We start from the raw sequence: 9,996 nt of genomic DNA, 5'->3' as shown, positions 1-9,996 counted from the left end.
AGTCCCTGCCAGTCATGGAATTTTTTAATTCCAGCAACAATGGCTAGGGCCTCTTTGTCAATCTTAGCGTAGTTGCGCTCAGCAGAGGACAATGTCCTTGAGTAGAATGCCATGGGAACCTGTGTTCCATTCTTTTCTAAGTGACTTAAAACTGCCCCCACCCCATAGGGAGATGCATCACATGCAAGACATACTGGCTTAGACTCTTTGTATTGAGTTACAGTGGACTTTTCTGACAATAGTGCTTTTAAGTCCTGGAAATTTTTTTCATGTAAATTAGTCCATTTCCATGGAGCTTTCTTATCTAAAAGCCTGTGCAAAGGCTCTGCTAATGCTGCCTTATGAGATAGAAAGGTGTGATAGAAGTTAAGGAGACCCAGGAATGCTTGTAGCTCACCTTTGGATTTGAGCCTAGGAGCCATTTTAATGGCCTTCACTTTAGATTCAGCAGGGTGAATGCCATTAGCATCAATTCTGAATCCCAAGAATTCTGTTGAAGGAACCCCAATACTACACTTGCTCTTTTTTAATTTGAGGCCTGCTTCACAAAGCCTCTGTAAAACAGCTCTGAGCCTGCTGGCTAACACTTCTGGGGATTCCCCAGCAAAAAGAACATCATCAAAATAAGGGCAGACACCCTGAATACCCTTAAGTGTGCGTTCCATTATTCCCTGGAAAATTCCTGGGGCAAAACTGACTCCAAACTTTAAGCATTTGACTTTGGAAAGCCCCCCTGTGAGTCATGATGATCTGAGCCGCAGCTGTGGCCTCATCAACCGGCAATTGCTGATAGGCCTGTGCTAAATCAAGTTTAGCAAAAAAAATAGTACCCCCTTGCAAGGAGGCTAAAATGTGGTTGACCACTGGAAGTGGGTAAGCGTGTTGCTTAAGGACTTTATTTAGAGTGCATTTATAATCAGCAGAAAAGCGAATTTCCCCATTGGCTTTAAGTGGGGTGATTATAGGAGTTTCCCACTTCCCACCATCAACTGGCTGTAAAACGCCCTGTTCTACAAGCTTGTCAAGTTCAGAATCAATTTTATGTTTTAAGGCAAAGGGGACCCTTCGAGGCTTAACCCTAATTGGAACTACGTTGGGGTCTAGCTTAAATGAAATAGGCAGGCCTGTGTATGTTCCTAGGGCAGAATCAAAAATGTCAGCATAGTCCTCACATACTGATGAGAGGTTTGCAGTTTGTGTCTGGTTGATACTGCCTCAGGCCCACGATGAATTCTGAAGCTGATTCACCGGGTTGCTGCACTCTCTGGTCAAACTTGAAACACCAGGCCATTTCAGACATCTTGGGCTGGAAATGTTCAGTTAACTTCTTCCTGAGGTCCGTGTAGGAGACCAATTCTATTGGCGTCGGAGCGAAGAGGTTCTCGGCCAAATCAAAGGTTGCTGGGCTGCAGAGGCAGAGTAGCGTTGTGGCCTTGAGGCCTTCTTCCGCGATTTGGTTTGCCCAGAGGTAGTTTTCTACCTGGGACAAATAAGATGGCCATTCTTCTGGATGCTTCACATCGAATTCTCGAAGTCTTCTGACCTTCAGCATTCTGTTTCTTGCTGGTTCCTGCAATTTCTTCCGATCCTGCTTCCCAGGCTCAGGGAATGAGTCTGCTGAGCACAAGGTCACTAGCGTAGCTTGCTAGCCGACCTTGAGGGAGGGGGGAAATGCCTTTTCCCTCCGGCGTGCGCTGCCTTCCCCTCTAAGACTTCAGCTCTTTTTCAGGGAAGCAGAATCCCACCTTCGTCGCCAGTGTTGTGTAGCGGGTTCTTTGGCGCAGGAATGAAGTTGAGGCAAGTGAGTTCAGGAAAGCTCATGGTTTATTGCTTGCAATATCTGAACTGAGAATTGGACTGTAACTAGCCACAATATATAGTCTAGCCCCTAGGCGGCAGCCAATAGGTTTGATGCAACCATTGCCACCTAGGGACAGCCAATAGCAGCACTGGAGACTTGTAGTCTGGGTTGCTGGAGCTCTCCAGCAACCCACGTGGTATTACCATTGAGCCCAATATATAACACATATGTCCAAGTTATTTATCCTCATTTCTCAATAATCTTTCTTACCTATGTGCTGACCAGCTAAAACTAAGGAATGCTGTATTCCACAGATCTGGAAAGCAACAGATCAGGAAAGGCATTTTGGGTGTACAATTTACAGCACTGCTGAGCAACTTCAACAGATGCAAAATAATACTGCCAGACTGACCCCTCATATTTGCTTTCTGGAGTGCATTTTTCTAAAGTTGTTGTATCCATATTGGCTGCCAATTCATTTATGGGCTCCTTCCCCCTAAGAGTTACACAAGTCTTAAAAGGAAAACAGTCTAAATGATTGGAAAAGGTCAGCATGCAAAAAAAAAATCTAGCAATCAGTATGGTTAGATCAATCTGATAAATTACACTTGCTTATTTTACCTCCATTTTCTTCAATCACAAGATCAGCATTACCAAAACTATCCTTAAGCAAAACTGTTTTGAAAAGAAAAATTAAAGCTAGAAGAAAGGAGGAAGAGATATTGTTATCTAGTGACAACTTTCATCTTAAAGTAGGCATTAACCTTTATTGGTGACAAACTATAACAAAATGTAACTACTTTTCATGTATGACCTATGTTTGGCCCTAATAATAAACAAAATACATAAAGTTAGCTGAGTGATCCTGGGAATTCAGTAGTGGGAAGACTTATCCAAGTTTCATTACTGACATTGAAATGGGAGCAGGATAAGAAGATATGGGATATTTTCCACTGGAATTATCAGCCCACCACAATGTACCAATAAAAACACTCCAAAAATATAGAGAAATTGCTGGGGAATCATCTAGCATAATACACAATAATGTGTTTATTCTCTTTAGCTTTGCTAAATCCCAGGGGTATGAATAGCTAGAGAAAAGGCCATATTTTGCCACTAGGATGATCAGAAAAAGTGAACTATGGCTCGGTTTCTTGATGGTAGTTATTTTAAAAACTAATTTAAGCAGATAATAGAGGATCATGTATTATAGTGCAGCCTTCATATTTGCCTCACTTGCTGTTAATCTAATGGGAAACATCATGGAAAAGAGCACTCAAAAAATTGTTTTGAAGAACCTTCTTAACATTTTGCTTTGGATTTTCAGTATACTTCGTAGAAAATAACAGACTTAGAGCAGGTTTTACCTGAGACTATCTAAAGATATTATCTAAAAATATCTGTACAATTTTTCCCTCTGCCAAAGATAATGCTTCTTACTCTATTTGTTAAGCAAAATAGGATCATTTAATGATGGTAATTATGTATTCTTTAACTGCCGTAAGTTATTTTATTCTTGGAGTTAGGTCATAAGAAGTTAACTTTTTAAAAGGTTGCATTTACTCTCTATATTACTTTAGGTGCTTTAAATGAAATTGGACTAATACGAATGAAGCAAATTCACAGCTCCCTATTTATTATAATGCTAGTAAATTAAAGGTCTAACAATAGCAGGAGCTTTTTATGACTGACTTTATGGAGGTCAACCAGCTCTTAGGTAAAACGTTCATATTTTTTTAGAACCATAACATAGGATTTATAAACTTCTGAGGTTTAAAAAGAAGACATTTTGTATTTGTGTTAGAATCAAATTGATACTGCAGATCATCTTCTGTAGAGATGTGCATAAGAGATAATTTGATCTGCTAAAGATATCACCAACATCTTTTAAATCTTGTTTTACTTTCTTGAACTTGTAAGTGGCCTGTTTGTCTATAGAAATGAAACTAGAACAATATTTTTTTTTACTTTTTAGAAATGCTCAAATGGCTATAGAATAATGTTATGTGATGAATTTAGGGCTTGATTATCTAGAACAATCACTGGACAATATGCAAAAGTAAGTAAAATGTTTAAACTACTGTTCATAATTAAGACACAACCCTTCCTTTTAGTCTGCTTGAATTTATTTTTAAATTCTAATTTGTTTCTCTTACATGCTATGTTTGTGCATGCATATACATGTAGATATGCATGAATGAGAGAGTTGAGAATGCTCGAGATCCACATAGATCCAAAAGCACTCTTAAAGAAATTGGGAGGAGTATCCTGCTCATTTTCTGTTTGGACATGTACCCATCTCCCAAGAAAAAAAGAGACTAAGACAGTACAGAATATCCTGGATGGCTACAGAGAATGATAGGAAGCAACTTCACTTTGTGTGTGTGTATATATACTGTAAATGGGTATTTTTACCAAATACGCATTGGTACCCATTTCATAAGTATATCTTAATCTAGGCCCATTCAAAATTCCAGTTAGAGGCATTACTCTGAATATTTTTCTAAACCATTAAATTAGACTTGCAACTACAAAATATACAAGTATATTTATTCCATGTTTCTGTTCTTGGAAAATTGAACTACTTTCTGTATCACAAGGTATCATCATGATAACATTGAACTGACAGGAACTACCTACATTATCTGCCTGTTTCATTCACTTATGCCAGGGGTGTCAAACTGCTGGTCCGCCGACCGGACGTGTCATGCAGAAGCTGTGCCCACCCCATTGCCGGCAATGGCAAAACAGAACCGATAGGTTGCATGATGTCATGTGATGTCACGAGTTTGACATGTCTGACTTATGCAGAACAGAAATAAACCTCTACTCCCATAAAGATTCATCAATATATAAGCTTAACAAAGCTGTATTTCCTAATTCTTACATGAAGCCTAGTAAAATTAATGAATTCACTGCCACCATATGTAACGATAGCCATCAATTTAATAACTGGATAACACCTCCTGTTCTGAACCCTAACCCTTGCATACCAGCTGCTGGGGAATGACAGCAGAAGAGAGTTATCACTTCCTGATCCAAGTTTATGAGTTTCCAAAATGTTTTGATTGACAACCGGATTTGTGCCGCTATAGGACTATCGTGTACTATTACAGATGGATCAATGGAAACTCTAGCTAAATGCGGATGCCTTTCTGACTTCCAAGTAATCATCCAGTCACAAAACCAATGAGATGATTTACAAAGCCTTAATGTGAAATATTAGCTAAGACAGGAAACAGAATTAGATGAGCTAAATCTACTTTATTGTAAAGCTGCATTTACATAATCTTGTAAGACTAAAAGTACAAACTTTCTGCTGCCTCTTTTAACCATCTGATCTATTTGGGTGGGCAGTTAAGCAGCTGTGAGCTCCTTCCTCTCTTGTCTGATCATTCCCTAAACAGCATCTCTTTCCCTTGTCCCCCAAGAACAAACATTCTATTCCACTTCTAAATTAAAATGTGGCTGAGTAATTTGCATTCAGTTTATCACATGTTTTATCCCTCATTGGTCTAAACATGTACAATTGAAAATCAATTGCATGTAAAATTTGAAAGATTCCCCTAGCCATTTCTTAGCACACTGGTTGTTCCATGTCATTTCCTAGGCTTCATTATCTCTCAATCACTTTTATTAGGAATTATAATGGATTATTACTAACCCGCCTCTTCTTTCTTTCCAAAAATGTCACGATCAAATAAATTTTACATATTTAAAGCTTCATTGGTGTTCTTGAATAAGCTTCCCTATTTTAGCAACCCACAATCTATGATCCATGATGAGTATGTCACATTGCTTCAAACAATTCCAATATAATTGTCAAAATGTGCCCATGTGATTTTGTGCATCAGTGAATCAAGGCATGGGGTGGAAAGTACTTAAGTGTGAAAATGACCTATATTACCCTGATAGTAACTGCTGCCTGCTTTAAAGCTTTCTCTTTTCACCACTTGACAAGTATGTGAAGACAGCATTTCAAATTATTTTGACTCCACCATAATATATGTTGTTTCACGACTGAACTAGTTATCTCCCCTTGGACTCCCTTGCCTTTTTAACTTCTTGCAGAGGAGAGAAGAACAGTAACTCGGATGTCATGGCAACCTCCTCTTTTTGCAGTAGCTGAGCTTTTAAATAATGGGGCAGTCAAAACATTTATAGGATAGAGCAGGTTATAAATATGCTTGCAATATAGGCAAGGGCAAACTTTTGATGACCAAAAGCTGCAGGTTATCTATAACTCCCTTCCTGGGGAGACAGCAGGCTTGATGATGAAATCAAGTATTTGGGTCATGTCACCTGTGTGAATGGAACTAGAAATGTGTCTGTGGAACTCTGCTATAATTTAACTCTGCTTAAATTATATCACTTTTCTTACATACTTTCCTTGAAAACCACAGAAAGCTGTGCCAGAGATTTTAAACTAGCACACTAATTTAACTTGAAAAATTCCTCCCCCGAGGGACAGGAGAAATTACATGAATGTGAAGATGCAAGTTGTGCACTGCTATAAGAGTATATAAAAGCGTATTCCTTTTTCAGATGACAAGTTGAAATTCCAGTCCAATGCAGAGTTAGGCTCCAGCTAAAAACTAGGAGACTGCAAGTTCTAATTCCATGTTAGGCATGAAAGCCAGCTGTGTGACTTTAGGCCACTCACTCTCTCTCAGCCCAACCTACCTCCCAGGGTTGTTGTTGTGAGGAAAATAGGAAGAAAGAGTATTAGGTATGTTTGCCACCTTATTTGTAAAAGTTAGTAAAACTTGGATATAAATAAAAAAATCATCAACTGTTTCATTTAATTATGTGACATTACAATGGTCTAACAATCCAAAAGAATGCTGCAGCTGTGCTTAGGGTTTTGGTTTTTAAATCCACACCTTATCAAATCTTATTGCTAAACAAATACTAAGCAGCTGTAGCTCTCCACCTGATTAGCATTAAACCCTTCAAAATCCAACCCAACCCAGGCAGCACCGCTGTTTTGTACACAATTGATTAACTCCTAGTGGTTTCCAACTAAAACTAAGCTATTCCTTTTACAGCCTTGAGAAAGCTCCAAATGAAGTGTGCCTCTTGTTAGAGGAATCCAAATCAATCAAGCAATACACACATCAAAAAGGTAGCCGCTTTGGGGATATTTTAAAAGGTATAAATAACTTAAAGAGATTTAAATCATCCTATTTTAATACGCCTTTTCCCTCTAAACCTGCAGAATGCTTTATTGATTCGGCACATGCTGCTATTCTTTGCAAAATGCTAATGAATAGGCAGAATGGAATTAATCTAAAGACAGAATGAGGGAGCAGAGATGATGAGAGCTCTGAACCAATCAACCTCTCATATCATCTGCCCACAACATCTGCATGCTTTTTTTTTCTAAAAAGGACCACCCTGCATAAATCATGACTATTATAAATGAAATGGGCATAAAAGAAGCAACAAAAAAGTGATAGTCCACATATCTGTACCACCTTGTTAAATTATCAAAGATTTAAAAAAACATTCTTCCCAAAAGAAAATTCATAACAAATGAATTTCTGGCTATGCAATGGATTTTTAACAGCTACCACCTAACATCCTGAAAGTCAAAGGTTATCTGTGCAGTAGAAATCCTAGCTTTTAGGCCAGGTCCTGAAATTCTTTTTTAATTCAGTAAAAAGCAATTTGGGTAAGGATTTCAACTAACAAAAATGTCCTGCAAAACAATAGTATAACACAGTCTTTCCCAGTCAGTCTTCAGCACTGGAATCCCAGCAAAGATCATATGACTTGGAAACTCTGGGAAGAGAAGTTGTATATCTGGAGGAGATCCAAATTGGAAAGCCTGGTGCAACCATATTTTTTCTCTAACACTATCCTATTTTCAGACGTGTTTGGGTATATATGTATCCCTGTATTTCAATAACAAATGTTGGGAGGGGAGTTTGCATACATTTTGTTATCCCTGGTTAATTTGGGTAGCATCTCTTGCTTCTAAAATTGTAGTTCTGAATTAATCTGTTTCAACCATTCAGAATTAAGCCTACCATACCTGGGTTGGAAAAAGTCAAATGTCTTTAGATGACAACAAAGACACTGATGTTATTCAGCAATTGTCCATGGTGGTTTATAACAAACTTCAGAAAAGGGAGGTAACAAATATATTCTGAAAAATTTGAAACAATTTGAAAGCTATGCCTTTGAAGAATGTTAGGCATGCATTTTTACCTCCCTCTTTTAGCACCTTTGAAATGTAAAAACTTTGCAGGCTGATTTGTAACGCTCAAATCAATCAGCACAACAGACTTATCATCATCTTAAGATACAATGCAGCAAGGCTTTGATTCCACATGTAATTTTTGGGTGAGATTCAAGGTCACCCCTACCTGGTTCAACTCCTGGATAAGATACTGCCTGCTGTCCACAATCTCTGTTCATCCAACAAGATTTGAACAAGGTATCTCTTCAAGGTATGGTCAAATCAATCATGATGGGAGCCAGCTTGATGCAATTGAAGCTCTGTTTTATTAAAAAAATGTGTGTTGGATGTGCAATGTAAATAAAACAGCAGGTAGGGCTTCTATTGCACTATTGTGGCTGTTATCTTGACATTTTAGCCTACATAACCTTTGGATCCCTTCGGATGCTCTCTCTCACAGAGTGTTATCTTCCGAGGTCATAAAGACAGGACTTTTCAACTATTACCCTCCTTCTGTGAAATAGAATTTCTCCCAGGATTATAAAGTCATGGCTATTTCCAAGTAGCCATTTAGATCTGGATTGGAAGTTAGGATCTTCCCTGCAATAAGTGATGATTAGTTATGCTGGTACAATTCTTCCTCAGTGTCAGAATTGTACAATAAATAACAGGACGTTTAAAAAGTTAGCTTGGCCAACTCAAAACTAAATAAAATAATCACCCTGAATGCAAGTGGATTTGGCCAAAACAATTAATTTATTCTATAGATAAAGCTTGTCATCTGCATACTTCACAATATGATTCATAGTAGATTTCATATATCATTCATATTGTACAAAATTCAGAGAAAACTCAGTTTGAGTCCATGATTTGGTAGGTAGGTAGGTAGGTAGGTAGGTAGGTAGGTAGGAGAGAGAGAGAGAGAGAGAGAGAGAGAGAGAGAGAGAGAGAGAGAGAGAGAGAGAGAGAGAGAGAGAGAGAGAGAGAGAGAGAGAGAGATAACCTTGTCATTTTTTACTTTGGGCACAATGTCACACATTAAAAATGAAATTTAGATGCTTGCTCTCGAAGTGTACACATACATAACACACATTTAAACATACTATATGCAACATATGTATAGACCTACATGCTTACATATATGTAACATATAAATATTAATCACTGTCCTTACTGAATACATAACAGAAGGAAGAAGCTTTAGATACCACGCCGCCGCCTCCCAAAAGGTAACAAGGAAAACAGGTCATGAAGAGGATGTGTAGTGTCCCAGATAATACTGCAGACCCTGCTCAAGCAAAGCTTATATGCTATGTTCTGGATGGATTGGAGGAAAATGCCAATGATCTTTTTGGCCATCCTCACCACTCTCTGCACCTCCTTCCCGTCTGAAGCAGTGATGTTTCCAAACCAGACTGTGATGCTGTATGACAGGATGCTCTCCATCATCCCACTGTAGAAGGTGGTCAGGATGGGAAGGAAGATGTGTTTTTCTCATGCAATGCAGAAAATGCAGGCACTGCTGTGCCCACTTCACCAGTGTCTCACTATTGAGCAACCAAGCCAGCCTACTTGTTAACTGCACACCTAGGAATTTGATGCTGGTAACCATCTCCACAGGTGAATCATTAATGCACAGAAGAGTGTGGCTGTGCCTGCCTTTTCTGAAATCAACAGTGATCTCTTTGGTTTTTCCAGTGTTTAACAGTAGGCTGTTTTCCTTACACCAGTTCACCAAATCCTCAACCTCCTTGTGGTAAGCACCCTCATTGTCATGTTGAATAAGGCCCACTATTGTTGTATTATCCGCAAACTTCACAATATGGTTGGTGGCAAACCTAGCCCACAAATCACTCAATTGCTTTATCACAGCATTAATCATGTCTGTCCACATCAAGCAAATGTTTAGCAATGTTGTATTTTATCTGGACTGAACTTTTTTAATTATCATAATATAGAAATACACTCTGGGAACATTCCAAGCTTTAGGAAATGCAGTCAATCTGTTATA

Source organism: Vipera berus (assembly GCF_964194415.1).
Source record: "Vipera berus genome assembly, chromosome: 7".
Classification (NCBI taxonomy): Eukaryota; Metazoa; Chordata; class Lepidosauria; order Squamata; family Viperidae; genus Vipera; species Vipera berus.
Note: the sequence above shows the minus strand (reverse complement) of the source record.